The sequence below is a fragment of the Takifugu flavidus genome, chromosome 11, assembly GCF_003711565.1.
Source record: "Takifugu flavidus isolate HTHZ2018 chromosome 11, ASM371156v2, whole genome shotgun sequence".
NCBI classification, from domain to species: domain Eukaryota; kingdom Metazoa; phylum Chordata; class Actinopteri; order Tetraodontiformes; family Tetraodontidae; genus Takifugu; species Takifugu flavidus.
Window position 1 is genome coordinate 9659590 of NC_079530.1, and position 16336 is coordinate 9675925.

At 42.7% G+C, this 16336-nt stretch overlaps 1 pseudogene; it reads right to left on the bottom strand.

The window, feature by feature from the left end:
• LOC130534254 (C-terminal-binding protein 2-like) overlaps positions 1–11479 on the bottom strand; it is a 38252-nt pseudogene extending 26773 nt beyond the window's left edge.
• Positions 11480–16336: the final 4857 nt, after the last annotated feature.

Sequence of the window (16336 nt, forward strand, 5' to 3'; positions counted from 1 at the left end):
TTTGATTAGACATAGACACACATAGAAGAATGTATGTCCATTACTCAGCAGACAGAAAGAGGAGGAGGATGTATCAGCAGAATAAAGACAAGGGGATGGTGAGCAGGGGAGCTAAGTACTGTAATAAGCAGCATCTGACAGGGTAACTTCAGTGTGATGCCACCCTCCTCCAACATTTCAACTGCATCCATCTCAGCACTTATGCATTCACAATCCTGCCTCTGTTTCTGCCCTCCATTACCCTAAATTTCCACATGACACGCCAGCGACATGCGACAATTCCTCACTGTTAGCACGGCTGCTCAGTGTGGTGAGGCTTTGTCTGCCATGCTTTTTAAAAATGGTCGAAACAATAAGGCATGTAAAGACCAGAATGCATGTAATTTATATCTATATATATATATATATATATATATATATATATATATATATATATATATATAAACTACCTCAGCACTGAAGCACAAATCGGGAAAAATCAACTGTGCTCCTCACATGGGCTGCAATAAACATGCAGCCACACACTGAATCCCATGCATTATGGAGTGAATCCATATCCCTCAAAGATTTCTCCTGTCAGTCTCCGACACTGACAGCTGCACAATGCCTCTTTTATTGTTAACCAGCCGACTATGCAAGGTACTAAAGACCTACATGTGGGAGTCAGAGAAGTCATTTAGTAAGTAGGAGAGTGAGATTCAGTCAGTCAGGAGCCGCCCATCTTGGCTATGAATAGAAGAGAGGAGATATGCATGGCCATCTCCAACTCTGCTCTGCACTGGAGGTCACGAGCGCCTCTGGCCACTTCGTCATCATAAATGCTTCAGCTACAGACTTCGCTTCACTGACAACCAGTGATATTTGTATGCTCCTCTATGCATGCCTGCACAATCGCTCATGTAAATATTAATGTGATCAGAATTATGTAGCATCTATGCTGGCATAATATTTTTATGCTATATGATCTTTTTAAACACTAAACTAATAATAATGCTGTACAATGATGAGATAATGATTTAATTTCACCACCATTTTCTGGAAGCTAGGTAAATGTATTAATATTTGCATTACTTACATAATACCAAATCAATTATTTATTATATCGGATGAAAGCGGATGATATGTGAAGTGCTCTATGATCATGTTGGGCTACCAATAAAATTACTGCTGATCAATAGGGCTAATAATAGACAGCTGAACTGCTTACATTGATTTAACAGTCACAGCTCCTAAACACAAACAACATATTAGAGGGTAAGGTAGAATACACAACAGGACAACAGCCTGTTTACTCATCTGGTGAGTGAAAAAGAGGGAGAAAAGGGTGATGACATACACTATTTTGAACATGTGCAAATTGGCGTTCTTAATATATTCAAATCATGTGCATGTGTTACATGCAGCAAACACATTTTCAGTGCAGCCGGCAGGACGTTCTGGAGGTAACTGCAGATAATGTCTGACTGGAAGGGGCAGATCATATGTACCAGGGGCATTTACTCACTTTCTATTTGTCAACACAAGAAAAAATGATAAATGTCTCGACAAAATTCAAATAAAATCATGCGGTCGTATTTTGGTCTTTATAAGAAATGATCACTTCATTTCCATTAATTAGATCCAGGGATGCGTTTAATGAAAGGCTCTCCCGAGGGAAGAAAAGCATCTGCTAAACTATGTGGGTCAAAAGTCAACATCAAGTCTGACAAGAGCTCAGGAGTGCTCCGGGGACACTACGGCTAGAAGAATCATGGCGGGATTATTACGAGACTAATTCTTGTCATGTAGCTGACATAAAGGGAGTAAAGTGAATGGGAAGAAAAGGGAAATGTGGGAATTATCTGGCTTGATGTAAATGGAAAATGCCAGCGGTGGACAGCATTAACGGTTAAGGTTTTGTCGATTTTGACATGAATAGTAGCAATGACACAGCCCACCAGGAGGAGGCAGCGGTGCAAACCCTGGGGGCAATTGTCCCACTCATCAGCCTTCATCCCCAAATGAACGCGCCATAATATTAGCAGTCCAGAAAATGGTAAGAGAAATGATGCCGTGTGCATAAACATGTCTTCACACCAAATGCCTGTTCTGGGAGCAGAGCTGATGCTGGACCTGGTGACCACCAACACTAACAGCTGACTGAGCTGCAGACATAAACCATATCAAAGAAATTCCAACAATTAGCTGTACTTTTCATCAAGTGTGAATAGCAAATCCCTGGAGAGGCTGACAGAAAAGAGAAAAGACTTCCCCTTTTTACTTGCTGCATGCCAAACAGTTCCAGGCGCGTACTGGTTGCTACGGGTCAGCGGTGACTGAATTGTATCAAAGGTAGTGCAGTGGTTTATATCCCTGAATGGGGACGAGCGCCAATGACAAGTCAGCAGGGATGATGTTTCGGGTTCCTCTTCCTTGAAATCTGCAGCTCCAGTGGGCACATAAATCTGTTGTTTAGACTGCTAATTTTCCACCTCCAAACGTCCACAAGGATCCGACAATAAAAGCTTTCTTCATTCCATCTTTCTGCTACGGCCTCCTCAAGCCTGCCAGTCCATCTGTGCCTCTGCTGTATCCTTTGAGCTCCTTTGGCATGGCTCAGTCCGTCCCTGGCAGCCACCGTTCTTTTCATTTCACATTTCTCCTTTACATCACCTTTTCCCTGTGCTGGTTTGCTGTTCTCCTGCCTCTCCCTCCAAGTTTCTCTCCACTCTAAGCCAAATGAAACTGTATTGCAATGTCACTAACTGCTGACTAAGCCTGTTGGTTAAAGCTGCCTATAGAGGCAGATAATGGCGTCGTTATTATATACAGGAGCCTGCGAGCAGGAATCAATGATACTTATGGGGTAATCTGCATTTCTCCTCTCTGCAGCTCTTTACATATAATGATCTAAAGGAGACAACAGTAAAATCCTCTCTGGGATAACTGGTAATTTATTCTGTCACAACATGATTATAGACCACAGAACAATGACGACTTCGACAAAGTCCGTGCATGAAATAAAGAGAAATGTATATATGGTCCTGGAGAGCTGCAGCTCACGCATTCCTGAAATTGCTTGTTGTGGGCTGTCATTTCACTCACCGTTCTTGGGTAAAGATAGTTCTTTTAAAAGCATTTCTTAGAAATGTCTCAGGGATTCTTGTCAAAGCATTCAAAGCTCAAACTCTTTATATACGGCCAATTGAAACTGTAAGTAGAAGACGGTGCCCCGTTCTATCGGCAGCCTAAAAAACTAGAGAAGCTTATATTTCATTTTAAAAGTTTTTTAAACAGTTAATGTAAAGTAAAAAAAAACGTCTACTGAAATTAAAAATGTCTAAGTTAGCTAAAGTCACTGAGAACTGGCTTATGAAGGTTTTAAAGTGGGAAATAAGTTACATTTTCATGAAGACAAATAAAAAAGAAATGTGAATTCATTATTCACAATGGCACCAACAGATTAAAGATTTAAATACACCTCACGAGGTGAAACACGACTGAGGAACAAATTTCATTCATACTCAGTTCCACCTAAATCCATCCAGAATAATTCCAGACTAATTACATTGCTCTGCTTTTTCTCTGTGCCGAGGTTGTCAAGTGCTAATTTTAATATTTTAATTGCTGAACTTGATGATCTATCTCCCCTGCTCATTTAAAAACAAGTGCCTCATGCACATGCAGGAAATGTAAAAACACTTAGACATCAAATCAGGCGTATCAATGAGGTCACATTTTGAATTCATAAAAGAGTGATCCTTGATACAAGAGATCTGCTTGAACTCTTGTACATTTGAGCCTGTTGAGACATTAAGAAATTCTAGCCTATCCCACATTTTTCAAAAGCTTGTTTTACGTTTAATTCTGTGGACATGGGTCTTAAACACTTAGATCTGGTTTAATGATTTGGTCACTAAGTATATATAAAGGTGCAGCTTACAGTGTGATGCCCTGGGGGCTGTTTTGGGGGCTCAGATACCAGCTGCGCTGCTAGCTTGCCTGTGGTTGCCTAAACTGGCTGCTAAACTGGAGCAAATCCTGTGAGCTATTTCAGTGAATCAGCCTGACTCGAGCTGCTAACTTTCCATGTCCCAATTTGGGTTATTAAGCCTACAAAAGTGTTTGCTCATCACTCTTCTGTAATTCTATGCAAAACCTGTTTGTGGGACATCGTGAGGTTAGAGACACATGCAAAATATACCACTATGTTTCACTGATTCTGAGGGGGAACTGAACTATGGAGAGCTTTATCATCAGGGATCAGGGGCCTTAAATGGGTGAGCAATCTGAATGAACACACAGGCATGATGTTCACTGTGAGTTCACTGAAGATAAGTGGAATGCTTGGGGTTACGGCCAGGTCACGCTTGGCTCAAAGGCTACAGTAAACGTCACTGACCTAGAATAATACCAACCAAAGCAGCGCCAGGACTACAAATCCCAGCCCTGCATCCCACCTTTCAGTCTGTGTGTAATGATTCCATCTGTCACTATCAGCTGGGGTGCAAGAACACCACCAAGAGCACACACACACACACACACACACACACACACACACACACCACACACACACACACACACACACATGCCAAAAAACAGAGACATTTCAGCTGGGACTGGCCTTCTACTACAGCCAGTCTGCAGGCTGATCGCACTAACTCCAAACACCATTAAAGGCCAATGTACTCCTAAAAGTGCAGCAGCAAAGACCTAGATTTTGCTTCTGGCAGCACCTCCCCAGCGCAAAGAAAATACACTTCAACCGCTTATGTTAACAATAAGAAACACAGAGATGTAACACAAACAATATATTTTCCACTTATTTACCTTTTACATGTATACATTCACACGTGTACGCATGTGGAATTGCTCCTCTATAAGCAATATAAACAACAATTATACATTTGCCTTTGGTGATTCTATGTTTATCTGACTGAGCTATTCAATTATTAATATGAAATATGAAACATGTCGGCCTCAGCCAAAGAAAACTTTAAGAGCCATCAAGGAAATAAGGTCCTTAGAAAAAGAGATTGTCAATCTCTCTACCTACAGAAACGACCTGCTATTCACAACTTTAACTCTGGAGGGATTTTAAATATTAAAGCTCCGCATGCTGGTCCATTTCTGACCTTCCTTTATAAACATAAAAAAAACCCATAAAAGAAACACGAACAAAAAGGACACGATAGCACAAATTAGAATTAGAATTTCAATAACAGTAGGTTTTGATTCAGATGAATAGCAGGGTTACTGACACAAAAGTATTATTGGGTGTCGAGGTGGCTCTTTGAATGTCCGTGTTCAAGTGTTTATGTGTCTGCCTGCTTTTTGATATATGTATAGTTTAACAGAAATGCGTCCATGGCCAAGGAAAGCCGATGTAAATAATAAGATATGCAGACGGCACGCACATCAGTGTATCCTGGGAGTGAGAGCACGGTGAAAAGAAAAGATGATGCTGCAGGCGGATGAGGAGGGACAGCTGATATTCAAAGAAAAATACAGGATGGAGACATTAGCTGAAAGGGAATAAGGGAAAAAAGAAAGGTCAAGGATGAGATTTAAACAAGGGAGAAATGAGTTTTAAGTGAGAGGATGTTCAAACTTCTCCCAGGATGCACAAAATGGAAACCACATCTTTGTTCACATTTATCATCATTAGAGTTTGCTCAGCACAGTCTTAATGTTCCGCATAAAGGTGGTTACCATCAGAATTAATCCACCAATTCAAGACTGAATGTGAAATATGGGCTGTAATAGGAATTTTAAATATTAATACCTGCATAAAGTCCACTTGGAGAACTGTGGAATTGTCATATCTACTCCTTCTATGCATTTTATGTGAGCGAGGAAAAAAGGGGAAGACGTGTGAAAGCAGGTTGGAAAAGGGTGGAGAAAAGTGTGAAGTCTGATAAACGAGGATCCGTAAGGAAGGAGGGAAAAATGTGGTGAGACCAAACGTGTCAGATGTATCTGGTATATCTGTATATTACGCCTTTAAATTGCATCTGCTCTGGCTCTCTGGAAACCTTGGGGACCTATTTCTGACCTCATGAAGTCTCACGGGAAGCCTGGGTGGCAGAGAGAAGCTGCAGCTCCTCTCTGGTTCAGTGAAACATTAACCCGCTGTAAATCCTTCTTGTTCAGGATCAAAAATTAAACATCTCCGCACTGGTGAAAATCAAACACGTCTTTGTGCAAACAAGCTGATGGGTTAAAATTCCGAACGTCCCACTGAGCTCCTCAGCAGCCGAGAATCAGAGAATTAGCCTCGGGCTCGCCAAGCACTGGCGATATCCATATTCATAATGGTAATAGCTAACTTGATAAGCTATCCCCGCTCTGTTCTGCCTCTCCTGTTGTCAACACTTAGCAACGAGTGGAGGTTTCACCACAGGCGAGTGACGGGAAGCAGACGGACGACCTTCTGTACATCAACATGGAGCATTCTGCTGTGTGTGACACTGCCGATCCTATGCAGCCAAGCTGGGGTCCACTTCTCATCCAAATCAATAGGAAGTGCAGCCTCTCACTTAACAGTGCTTCAGAAGTCAAATGGTTTCGTGGACATCTGCCAGCTTTGGTCGCCTGGCCTCTCGCCAGCACTCCTGTAAGCAAAGTGGCTGTGTGATGCATGCCTGGAACTGTGGTATGTCAAGACGTTTGGACTGAATAAAGTTGCATTATAGGCGTGATTTCATCGGCCTAAAGGTCTTGAAACAGCACTGAAACAGTAAAGCAACATAATATTCACTCAGACCTAGTTAAAAAAAAATAAAGAAGCCAAGGATACGGACACACACATTTTCAAAAATGGAAAACACATTGCACTTCTTTTAACTTAGGTTTCATTAATATTTAAAGTAATAAATAGAGAAGGATGAGCTCAAAGATGATTACATTGTCACATCAACAATCACGCCGTGTCCAAACATTGAGAGCAAGCAGGACCATGAAACCAAATACTACAAAAGCAGGTCAAAGTCCAGGGAAACCGGCGGCACTTGTAGATCGCTACTGCTAAAACTAAAAAGCTCATAAAAGGAGCATTTGATGTTTCACTACAGGGCCTGTCAGAACCCTGGGGGACACAACGTCTTTCCTCTGATCATCTCCAACAACATAAACCTAAATTTGCATACAGACAGTGTAAATCCTGTGATTGGCTCCTGCTAAGTGAACATCTGTAGCCCTCATTCCCAACATTAACCTCGGCAAAGCTACATTTAGCCACACCTGTAATTAAACATATAATGACTCAACACAAATAGACCGTTTACTGTAGTTTTCAGTGTCTCTTTTGGAACCCTGTGACTAACTTCCATATAAAAACTAGTAGCACTGTTCTGCCTCACATGATTTGCAGGGTTGTAAAGAAAAAGCAGTTAAACTTTATCTGCACCATAACTACTGTGATAAAATGCTGCAGCTATCACGTTTTCAAAGGGAAAGAAATGCTAATCTTTGTGCTACAACAGAGGAGACCACAGTTGTTTACTATAAAAACTATCCGAGTCCATATAATAAGCTGAGCTACGTTCTTCAGAACTCAGACAGCGTGCCCGCTCGCTGTGCATGCGCCGCACTACTCAACTAAACATCCTATTAGTCTGCACATTTCATACAGCCATTAGTATTTAAATATGCGCGAGCTGTTTCTTTCAAAATGCCATTTTTTTTCTCCTCTCTGCTTCAAGTAGTGTTCTCCAGTTTTCATAAACAACTTTTTTTCCCCTTTATTCAAGGACCTTTTTAAATGTCAGGGCCAATCAAACACAGCACGACAGGTCTCGGGGTGGGAAATAAAATACAACTCAGAGGGCAGAGAAGAGGAGTTATGAATATTCATGTGGTCGGAGGGCTCAATGGTTGCTGTCTAAAAGAACTGTGACCAGCGGAAAACAGTTTGGATATCAAGAGACAGCTTTTTTTGTCTCCCCCTCACCCTTTCCAAATGTCAATGTCAAAGCAACACAATGGGCAAGGCCTTGTGTGCCCACGAGTGACTCCCAAAATCCCAACATCAACTCTTTTTTTTTTCCTCCTTTTAATCTGTCAGCAGATTTGGGCAGGAAAGTTTGTCGGCAAAGTGGTGCTCAGCAGAATGGCGAATAAACAGAGCCATCACTGCGCTGGCTGGAGCACGCTTCAGCATTTTAGGCATCTCTTTCATTTAACAGCTTGCCTAACATCAGCAGGATGCATCCTCCTGACACAAGACTCTGTCAGCTGGACTGGAATTGGGCCCTACCGAGACACAATGGAAGCATTTCTCCTTTTCCCGGCGTCGTCTCCCTCCTGTGAGAGGAGAGCCAGTGGAAAGGGAATAATACAACACATATGCCTGTGCTTTTTCGTATGTGTGCGTAATCCTCTTTGGGTAATTTTCCCCTACGCGGACAAGGACCTGCATCTGCATCTGTAGCTCTCATTCTCCTTCATTTCCTGCTCCCCTTCATTAGTCTCTGGCTCCTCTCCGGCTTCAGTAAGGCGCAGTCATCCAAGAGGACGTTATTAGCTGTCAGCGTCAACAAGCGGCGACGGCAGCAGCGGGCTCGGTTTGGTAACAATGCTCGCACAGAGCCTCTTCTCAGCTTCTCGGAGGCGCAGGCAGTCAGGACAACCTGCTGCGTTGCAGATGGTGCTTTGCGTCTGCCGGCTCCTGCAACAGCAACACGCATGCATGCGTAGTTTGAAGACGGTGCCACTATTCATTCCTAATCCTCTAAGGTTTTCATGAAAGTTAGCTCAGACCGCCAAAGCCAAGTAAAGGAGGGAGGTGGGGACAGACCCCCCCCCCCCTTTTTTATTGGCAAATACACATTTTCCATGTTGTAAAGGCAGTTTATTAAATTTGCTGCACCCAATCCACCTGCCCCTTCCATCTCCATCTCTGGCACCACGTCCATAAATGCATTTGAGAGTAATTAGGACTCCTTTGGACTAAAATGGCAAGTCATTAATGGGTAGCAGCAACTCATGGTGTGATAGTTTACACCAGTTGGGAGGCTATTAGAAAGCCAACCCCCCATGGTCATAAATATAGGGAATAGCAAACATTCTGCACTACTCTCCCTGTGCTGCTCAGGCATTTTCCACCAATCATAAAAATGGCTTAATAATGAAGAGCAACGCTGTAGCATGCATCCACTATAGCTTACATTAGGCTGTAGTCATTGAAATGATTGCCTTTTACTCCAGCTCACACTACAGTAGCGCACGAGGTGTCTTGTATCTTCGATTTGCACTGTGCTGACAGGACTTATCATTAAAGACAGACACCTGCTGTCATCTGGCCCAGCCCACTTCCTGATCGGTCCTCCATAACTGCAAAGCGAAAGCACTCAGAAGACTAAAGACACAATGGAGCATGTTTCAACAGGCATGAAACAGGTCCTGGAAATCAAGGAGTGCACCAATTACAGTAAAGGATGTTTTTAACATCGAAGTTCCAGGTTTTAACACACCTAAGGTTCACACACCGACAACGCAATCACTAGGACACTAAAATCTTCTCACAGCAGCTTTTCTAAGCAGCGTCATCATGAGAATTTTCAGATGAGTCTAAAGAACTATTTTAGCAACATCCAAATGACTTTGTTAACTGGAATATTAGGCTTTGAGAATATGATTAGCCATCTGTAAGTACTGGAAAGCAGGTGACACAGGTGTGATTCTATCCTGCTTTTGTAAAAAAGTAAACATTAAAAGACCAGACGTGTCAAAAAAAACAAAACATACTGTGCAAACTGAGATATCACTCTTTCCCACTTCCTGCATCGGTGCCCGTGGACAACGAAGCAGAAACACACGAGAGAGTAGCACTACAAGCATGTTGGACCTACACAGTTCTCCCTACAAGCACAAATCATGTTTTCAATCACAGCGCACTGACTACACGTCACTGGGGAATACTAGTCGTGGAGAACGCGGCTCCCGATTCCCAGAGCAATCACGCAAACACACAGCAATAATATTGACACTTCCCATAGTGCAAAAGTTATGCGTATGACATAAATATGAAAGCTTTGCGTTTGCATACTCTTGGCATTTTTCTCCCTCACGGCAATAAATCAAAAGTCCTGATAGAAGCAGCCGTGTACGCCGTTGCTGCCTGTGATGCTGTTGCCTTGAGAGGCAGGCTTTCATATATGGAAACACACAGACCACAAAGACAGAGAAGTCCACCCCCCCACCCCCCTGGAGTTGAAAGCATTGGATATAGAAGTGGGGAGGGGGGCTGCTGCAGGTGGAACTGACTGAAATGGGAATCAGGAAAGCCCAGGAAGCAATGGCAATTGTCTCTGATCAGCATTTGATATACTTTTGGGGGCAATGTGCTAAGAGCAGACCAGTCAGGCTGGTCTTTATGCTCCTATTACTGATTCTCAAATGCATTTTTTTTTTCTTAAAGAAAGAGCTTCTTATCATTTATAATGGCCTTTTCTCTGCAGGCAGGCTCCAGTCTAAGTTGCCTTGCCTGTTGTGACAATGCCCACAGGGGGAGAGCAGATGTCCTTTGCCAGCAACACATCTGCATACACCCTGGATCCCCACCCCTTCCCTGGCCAGACAATGGAGCCGCCCTCCTCCTCCCCCACTTCAACCCAAAAAAAGAGAGAAGAGCAGGGAGAAAAGAGAGTTGCTTTTGGAGAACCAATGCCCACTCTATCAAAAGCTGTGAAATGAAAGGATTAAACTTGTCTTTGAGAGCGCAGAGGCTCACGTAAACGTCACTAATTAGTCACTCGTTAATTAATAGCCCGCAGATGACAAGTGAAGTGAGGCGGGATTACGCGGGTCGGCGAGACACGTTTAAAGGACGTCAAAAAAGAAAGAAAAAAGAAAAACTTCCAAACTTAATCAAACTCCTTGTTATGAAAAGATTATAGATTTCTCCACAAGACACCCGTGGAAGATTAAACTTTGTTGTTCTAGGCTCTTTCTCATGATTGACTCTTTACCTTACAACTGTCCGGCTCGTTTGGAACTTAATCGAGTCCATTCCCACATCGTTAAGTGGACTATCGGCTAATGTCTACTCCCACCCTCCCTTGTCCCTCCTTACTGATGGCGCAGGGGACACATGGACAGCGACGCGACTGCATCTTTTAAAACTGCGGAGCACACACCGAAACCATTCACAGCACCTTTGCAATCGGTTTTCTTGAAATCCTACCTCGAATGGATGTTTACAGAGAGTTCAAACGTCGGCTTTGAGGGGGTCCAGTAATAGCATCGCAGGCTACGCATTTGGAATTCGCCTGTTATCTTGGATTTGGACAATCATCCACCTTTAGATGACATAAAAACTTAATCCCGAACGTAACGGGGCAACCTCCGGCGCCGGGAGACGGTGTCTACAGTCGGTTTTGACGGGGGGAAAGACCCTCGGCTCTCGCTGCGCCTGCTTGTCCTGCTGTTTACTTATAGGCTTCATAAACACTCCTATTCTTTTGCTCCTGCCAGAATTGAGAGGTGTGTATCAGTTTGCTTTTCCTTTTTTTCTGTCGCTTTTTTTTTTGAGTGAGGCGGAGCCTTTGCCCACTTCGCTCGCGCTCACTCACGCGCGCCCCGCGTGCACAGACCATCAGATACTTAAGACAGCGGACGACAAAAGACTGTGGGAATGTTCCGTAAAGATTTAAAAGACATTTTATCTATCTATCTATCTATCTATCTATCTATCTATCTATCTATCTATCTATCTATCTATCCTCCAAACAAAGAAAATAGCTAGTAACAAGTTATTTTATAGGCATATAAGGAACACATTTAAAAGAAGAAGCAGACTATATTGATCCAACAGTTGGGATATAACAGTTTTTACACATTTTGGGTTGGAACGCGCAAGATGCACATACAATGAACACGTGCACAAACGTTATGCTGCCCCAGCAGTTGAAGGTTCGGGACCTTGGTACTGGGACCCTGACCTTTGAGCCAAACGAACTGCTCCTTTTTAAATTATGTAGCTCACAGGAAACTGAAACATTGCTTAATAAAAAACGGTGTCAACATACAAACTCTGTACACAAAAGTAAAGCCCCACACCAGGCTTTTGGAGCTTCTGCTCACAGAACGTGAGCATAAAGAAACAACATAAAATGCAGAGGAACTGCCACCGCAGTGAGTTTAAAGTCAAAGAATGAGGACAGGCCGGGTCCATAATGGGTTTCTTTATTTAATCTCTTTGAATGAATGCGCGATCAGGCACGCTACATACATGTGGCTGCATTTGAAATGTGCTCTATTGATACGAATACAATTAATTTCAGAAGCCACGGCCAAATTACTATCGCATAAATAAATAATTTACATCTTTATTGAAATTACCACAATGTTCATCACATTATGGGTTGATGTGATTGGCTTTGTTTGCACCACTTATTAAAAGGATGACAGTCAACACACAGCTATAATCTGCTCAGTGAACAGTAGGTATTTGAGAGGATCAGTAGTACGGACCGCATATTGCTGCAGAGAGACATGATTTCTCCCCTCAATTCCTTCAGGCAGGGATCTGAGTGTTTGACCTTTTTAAAATGCAAAGCGATTCTTCTACTCCAGAGAGTGAACGCCAGGCTTATGATTGTGCCGCTAAATTTGAGGGACTTAGAGCAGTAACTCAGAGCGAGAGAGAGCTGCTCTGCACCTGCTGCAGTTGAGACTCGGTTACTGGGATACAATAACATCTCCGAGGGTTATGTTAATCTTTAAAGACGGGTTATTCTTATGTGGTTCCACTCGTTACCTCATTTGAATGAATATTTCCCTTCAACCTTGAATGAGTCTATCACGCTAAAGTCAGCATGTACTACAGCACCTAGTTTTACATAAAGGAGCTGTGTACAATAACACTGATTAGCATCTAGCATCACAAGAAACAGTCAGCATTCACCCACCCCATCTAGTCATGTCTCACTATTTCAGTGGGTAATCTTGCTACCATCGTATTGATCCCCTCCGTGAATAAAGATTCAAACTCCACAGTGTTTTGCATCTTTACTATAAAAATTGAAGAGAAAGAGAATGTAACAGCACACAAAACCTCTCTGTTTCTGAGTCGCATCTCATAAACTGGGAACTCGTCAGCCATTGATGCACTCTACATATGGGACATTGTCACGAGCTGCTAGCGCAGGCGTGTGATTTAAATTTGATGATCCCATATTGTTAGCATGTGCGCTGCAACAGAATGTCTATTGAGAGACGGTATAATGCGAGACAACATCCCTCCGACATCTAATTTCATTACAGCCATATTACTGCCTTCAAAGTAACATTCACTGACATACAAATGTGCCTCACACATTATGTCTGTTTCCACCTGCCACAGCAGTTCACAAGGACTAAACTAAAGTTACGGGCATAAATGGAGCTGAAAGCAGGAAGTTGCACTGTCCCATTAGAAAATAACAGCTGGTCACACTACCAGCAAAGCTAATATTAGCTTATTTCATATGTCAAAAGGCTAAAATGTAAGCTTGATTCTGTTGCAGTGTCTTTCCCAGATAAAAGATCTCCTCAAATGGGACAAAACCTATTTTATTCGCGGGTTTTTGAAAGCAAGACCTTTTTTAAAAAGAAAGGAAGCAGCTCTTGGGTTGAACCACTGAGGTCATGATGAAATAACCTGGTAATACTAGTTATTTCATTACATGAATACTATTCATTCAAATCATAAGTATCTTTCTATCTTAGGTTACCTTCGCACTCTTTCCTTCTACTGAGGCTACAACACACAAGAAAAAAACCTTTAATATCTTAATTTACAAAAACAGCATGTGATTATGCTATTTAATAGCAATACATGCCAAATTCTGATTACGTGCATGATAAATCAGTTTTCTATCAACCACCTCTCTGATTGCTCCTGGGTGGGATTCGAAAACGCACTGCTGCTTGTTGGTCTTCCTTCACATCAAGACTAATGTAATTATACTCGCCACCTACACACGTATTAGCATGCAAACTGTGCCAGTGGTTTGAGAGATATAGGGCGGATTGTGAATAAGAGAAAGATCAGCACCGTTTCTGCACTGCTCAATGCCCCCACAAAAGGTTATTGTATACACACACCTCACGGCTGCAACATAGGCGACATACCAGCACAGGACTGCAGATAAAGCACATTTTAACACACACGGAGGGTGCAAAGACACAGAAACGCACCCGTAGAGCTTCATGGCAGAGTGTTGGCCTGGAAGCTCTTATCTCCTCTGAACAAACTCCTCAAGTGATGGGAATGTTCTCAGGATGTTATCTTGTCCTCTGTGGAAATGAGATAGTCGGCCACCTTATCGCCACCCTCAGACTTTGGAGGCCCCCCCTCGACCATTACTGGAACAAGGACCACTGCGCTGCCAGGGGACTCGAACCAACCGGCTGCCTGAAAGTTAAGAGATTGCCAGAAAGTGCTGCAAGCAGGATGATTGACAGAAGATTGGAAGAAGTCTCATTGCTGAGGACTTTAACCCCACGAAGAGGCAACTTTCTGTCCAGAAGGTCGATTCAGACAGGATGCTGGGGGTTTGAGGAAGATGCTTTATTAAATCAGATAAATGGAGGAAGAAAAAAAAAAATCTCGAGAAATCGATGAAGCTGAAATTGGAAAAAACGAATAAACACAACTTGAAAGAGAATAAAAATGGACATCCCCAATGAAACCCCAGCATCCTTATGGCAACCCCCCCATTCAGTCCAATTTTTGTTTTAAAAAGAAGGTAATAAATAAAGATGCTAGACAAAATGTTTTTTACCCAGCTCGCTACAGGGTTTGTCAAAACAGCAGAGTGGCCTGTTTGGAAAAGAAACACAAACTGACACACACACACACACACTGTACATCAGCATAACATAAATCTTCCTTCTGTTTGCCATCACTCTGGCTGTCTGGCAAATCCATCTCTAGTTTTCAAAGCACTTTTTTCTCCTCAAACAGGTGCAAAAACCTCTCAACTCAACATATCAAAGAGACGCATGCACCTGTGAATAAATCACAGCAAACAGTAAGAATGCAGACTGGGGCCTCCCAGCACCAAAGAGCTGGGATTGAAAGTGTCTCATTTAATATTCATGAAGTGCACGGCTTTGGTGGTTGAATGCTTGTTTACTGAGATGTGTCTTTTGTCCTTGAGAGAAGGTTTGATATTCCGTAACTGTATTTATATACACGGTGTTTCCACTTCTCTGTGAAAACACATATCCCATCTAATAGGACGTATGGTATCGTGCTAAATGATTGACATGCTGCTGCTGCAGAGTCTCTGAAGAGCTTCTGCTCCCATGTGTGGGATTAAAAATCCCACCATGAATCTGACAGCGATAATGAGGGTTTGTGATTAAAGGTTGGTGCGGAGGAGTTCTTCAAGTTATGGCAAGTCCAAATGAAGTGTAGTCTGCAGCATCCCCAGGGACAGAAGTGGCAAACAAAAAGTGAGGCCCAAATAGAAGCAACTGTCAAACACAATCAGAGGTGTTTTTCACTGGCAAACCCTCCTAACGCTCATCTGCATGACTGCAGCACCTTTTATAGGTGTTCATATTAAGATTTCCCAATGTTTATTGGTCCAGGATCGTGTGATCATAGGAGTGGTCATGATGAAACCCCTCACCCTGTCAGTCATGCACCTGCAGGCAACAATGTGCAAGATAATCCCGACGTGAACTCACAAAGGGGAGGGTGTGACTCGGGTCCTGCTGAACAAAACCAAACAGATGAATGTTGAGAAGTGAAACAAACTCCTCAAAGGCTGGTGCTGTATGAAGATCGGCTAATTGCTGCAGCTGAAAGGTTTGTGAGAAGGGAAAAAAACCTCCCTGATGGCAACTTCTAGAACGAAAGCAGCTGGTCAGAAGGCACTCGTGAGAAAACATCAGGAGCTTGGAGAGAGTGGTTGGGGACACTCCTCTCTTAAGTGCTTTTCTCAGAGCACTGTTCGCTGTTATTCACTCCCACGCTTTCCTCATCTGTGGGCGCTACACACACACACACACACACACTCACACACAAACAGATCCCTCCTCCTCCCCTTAATCCCCAGAGGTGACACAAACACATGCATTAACTCAAATCAAGCTCAATTTATTCTGCATGCTCCAGTTTAATGCCAATTTGTCGACAAAACGTGATATTCTATAGTCTGGGAATTTGTCCCTTTTATTTTCAGTGCATTCTAAATGAGTTGTGGTGGATATTTTTGTTTGTAAAAGATAACATACATTTTGTGAGTTGCAGATATTGAGCCCAGTTACAATTTGTACAACATAATGCAACACCTCGACTGTCAAGTGACCATTTATCAATCGACTCATGTAGCTCTTCTGCCATCTACTGACTTTAGTAAAA